This window comes from Octopus bimaculoides, chromosome 9, assembly GCF_001194135.2.
Source record: "Octopus bimaculoides isolate UCB-OBI-ISO-001 chromosome 9, ASM119413v2, whole genome shotgun sequence".
NCBI classification, from domain to species: Eukaryota; Metazoa; Mollusca; class Cephalopoda; order Octopoda; family Octopodidae; genus Octopus; species Octopus bimaculoides.
The window spans coordinates 81,341,727-81,346,241 of record NC_068989.1 but is presented as its reverse complement, the minus strand read 5'-3'; positions in this window follow the sequence as shown (position 1 = coordinate 81,346,241).

Genomic DNA, 4,515 nt, shown 5'->3' with positions numbered 1-4,515 from the left:
TAATTTCAATTGATTTTAATCGATTTAAATTTCTTTTCTATTTGAAAATTGGTTATGAAACACGTGTAATCTTTTTATTATATTTATCTTATGATATTTACTTTACTTTATATTATACTCATTTATTGTGCTTTTAATTATTAATTTTTCTATATGTGATAGTGGATTTTCATCGATGAGTTCTTGAAAATTGGTTATTTTCCCTAAAACTATATATTTTATATATATATATATATATATATATATATATACATATGCTCAAACACTCACATGCTCGCACACACACACATCGTTAATAAAAACTGCTCAAAAACTAAGTGAAATTCAGCTCCCCCACATTTTCCTGGCCAGAATATTAAATTTATTTCGACATTTCTCAAGCTGGTAATGTCAACATGGTAGGTTAGCAACTCCATGGGAGTTGAATGATGTTTAAACATCAATTAACTCACACGGAGTTGCTAATCCATCATATTGACATTACCAGCTTGTGAAATAGCGAAATAGATTTAATATTCTGGCAAGGAAATTGTGGGGCGCTGAATTTCACATGCTTTTTGTGCAAGTTTTATTTTCACTCTCTTAACTGACTGTTATGTTACTTGTTGAACTTCATACCACGTGTGTATATACATATATATAAATCCAAATTGAGGACTTACTATGGGCTGCTTGAAGCTTATAAATTTCCTACACTTAGATACTTGGATCTTATAATTACATACATACATACATATATATATACACACTTTATTTGTGGGTTAACAAGGTAAGCAATGGTTTTATGTGGAGAGATCTTCACAGTTGTTCAAGCATACCACATGGAAATATTGGTACTCATCTCTATTTTAGGTGAGAATACTGATAGTAGCATGTGTATGTGAGAGAAAGAGAGAGATATGAGACAACCTACCAAGGGTTACAGCCCAAATCTGTGACTGGTGAAAGTTGCAGCTAGACCAAGGCTGAATTGATGGTGGAACAATGAGACTGACAGAGCTATGAAAGCAAAGGTTAGGGACCACTGGTCCCTAACCTTTGGAGGCAGCTAGGTGACAAGTTTACATAGGAGATGGAGAAGCAGGAAAGGAGATTTTCCCATATTCTACAGAGTGGGGATCAGAGACATGAGATGTTCCAGATTCCAAGACAGTGTATCTGAGAAAATAAAGTTGTTGTAGACGAGAAGTGTGCAAATGGATAATGGTACACTTGTACTTAGTGATGCTGAAAAGAAAGAGGCATGAAAGTGCTAACTATAAACGGTTATGGAAAATGATTAGGAAAAAAGAGGGTCTTCTCAATGTGGACCTAATAGGGGATGAGCTATTCTAGATGACAGCAGTTTCATAGACAAAGTAATACAGGTGTGAATAGTTAATCAGGTTGTACAGAAAAATACAATTACTGGTGTAGCAGTATCATAGTCAGTTGTTATAAAGGTAAAAGAGATGCCTTAGAACTAATTACAAAATGTCAGATTGCTTGACTAGGTCATGAAAGTTATAGTCCAATTAATTAGGAACAAAATTAGGTTAGATTAAATGTAGTTTAGTTTTGTGCCAAGGAGAAATACTACTGATACCATCTTCTTAATAAGACAAATGCAGAAGTACTTACTAAATGTAAACAATTGTATTTGGCATTCACTGACCTGGAGAAAGCCTTCAACAGAGTTTTTTTTACTCTGTGATGTGGTGGTCCTCAGATGAATATTTGTGAAAGCCATACAATCTAAGTACCCAGATACTATCAGTAAGATGAGACTTAGCAAAGAGACAAGTGATGAATTCAGAGTACAGAAAAGAGTTACCCAGGGCTTGGTTCAGTCCCCTTTTATTCATCATTGTCCTACACATAACAGAGGAATGTTACAAAGAACTGGCTGCCCTTGTGAACTACAATATGCAAAGGACTTTATTCTCATAGCAAAATCTGTAATATTAGAAAAGGAATTCCAGCCCTGGAAGCAAAATCTGGAATCAAAGGGCCTTAAAGTAAACTTAGCAAAGATCAAAGTTCTAGCAAACAGGAAAACAGACAGGGCCCCACATCCATCAGTTAATGTAGGAATCAGCAGAAATTCCATATGGTGTACTCAGTGAAAGCTATGTAGACACAAGTGGTACAGTGGAATTACAGAAAGTTGTGTTTGTATGTGGAAGATGTGCAGGAGCAATAAACGCTAAGGACATACGGAAAATAGATTTTCTCAAATGATCTGGAGGTCTCCCTAGAGGTAGTAGATAATTTCAGTTACCTGAGGAACCTACTTAGCTGTAGAGGAGGATGTTCTGAAAGTATAGTTGCTTGAATAAAAATGGAATAGAGGAAGTTCAGAGATCTATTACTTCTGTTGGAAATGAAAAACCAGTCACTCTCTCTCTCTGAGTGAAAGGCAGATTATATGAGGTTGCATATGATCAGTATTGCTACATTGTAGTAAGAAATAGTCCTTGAATGCAGAGGACATGAAAGACTAGAGAGGAATGAATTTAATATGTTCCTTTGCATGTGCAACAAAGTGCGTGGAAAGAGAAATTGGGCATAAGAATCAGATGTAGCAAACAAAAGAGAAGATTGTGCTGCTTTGGTTAGGTGAGGTGTATGGATAAGGTGAACTTAAGCCTAGCACTTAAAGTGGATGAGACTTGAAGAATGGGGAGTCCCAGGAAGACATGGGATAAAGTAGTGATAACTGATCTCAAGATGTTGAACCTCACAGAGATAGCAAAGGTTTAAGATGATGGATTTGTTGTGTTCAAAAAACCCATCTATCAGTGAAAATGAGGTTCTAAAAGCATTTTCTTTATGCCTTACATGCTAGGCCCTGCCTCTGCATCCATTCTCTCCCACTAAGCATTCCTCCACATCTCCTCCTCCTAATATCCATCCCTCTTCTTTGGTAGAACTTGGCTGCTATAATCACTTAACAGAATTGGCACATATTTTACCCTACCGTTTTTTGCATTATCAGTTACCTCCACCCCTCCTGGAACCACTTCCTATCAATATCCATCCCTTCTTGCCTACTTTCCCTGAATACCCCCATTTTTGTGCCATCAGTTATCTCTCCCTCTGCCCTAAGCTACATCTTGGGCCTACCATACTCCATCACTGATACCTCTCATATCTGCTATCTTTCTCAACTCCCTCTCATGTCCCACTAAAATTAGCCACCCTCACGTACCTCTGACCTCCATCTCTGTCGTTGTACATCTCCCTCCCCCCACTCTCACACCTTGCATGTCATCTCCCTACTTTCTTATTTATTTTCATTCCTAAGCTACTTCTATCTCTCTAACCTTCCCCACTATATTATTTCCCATCAACTGCACCCCCATCCTTATTCATCACTCACACTTACCTCTACCCCCATCTTTAACTCACCTCTCATTTTCTTACGAAATTACTTCCTTTGCCAACTCTCCAACTCACTGCTAATATTCTCATATTCCTTTTCTTGTACTTTCAGAGTTTACTCTGGCACTGCATCACCATTATCTTCCCAGCTACTCCCACTTTTATATAATGTAGAGTAACAAGACACTTGCACTATCCCTCTATCAAAGCCACCCCATCTACTTAGTTCAAGAGGTTTTTTTCCCCTTTTCTAGTCTTGTTTTGCAAGTTACTTTGCAACTTCACTAGTGCTAATGACACAGAAAAAGCAACCAGTACACATTGTAAACTGGTTGGTATTATGAAGGGCATCCAGCTGTAGAAACCATGCCAAAGCTAACATTGGAGCCTCAAGCACTCCTACAGCTCACCAGATCCTGTCAAACTGTCCAATCCATGCCACCAAAGAAAACAGATATTAAACGATGACGATGATGATATATATACATATATATATATATATATATTCTTTTACTCGTTTCAGTAATTTGATTGTGGCCATGCTGGAGCATCACCTTTAGTCGAACAAATCGACCCCAGGACTTATTCTTTGTGAGCCTAGAACTTTCAGAGAGATGCAGCACAAAGTTTTGTTAGTGAACAGGTCATGATTATATATTTTGACACAAATCAAATTCAAATGTTGAAGTGAATCTAACGGTTTTTTTGTGTGTTCTAAAATGGCTTACAAACATCTTACATGCTGCAATTGTTTTTCTTTCAGCACACGATCTCAGATCAAGTCATTTGTTATGCAGGTACATCCCTGTAATATATATATAAGTATATATGTAAACATATATACATCATCATCGTTTAACATCCACCTTCCATGCTAGCATGGGTTGGATGATTTGACTGAGGACTGGTGAAACCGGATGGCAACACCAGGCTCCAATCTAATTTGGCAGAGTTTCTACAGCTGGATGCCCTTCCTAACGCCAACCACTCAGAGAGTGTAGTGGGTGCTTTTACGTGTCACCCGCACGAAGGCCAGTCAGGCGGTACTGGCAACGGCCACGCTTGAAATGGTGTCTTTTATGTGCCACCCGCACAAAAGCCAGTCCAGGGGCACTGGCAATGATCTCGCTCGAAAACCCTACGAAGGCCATT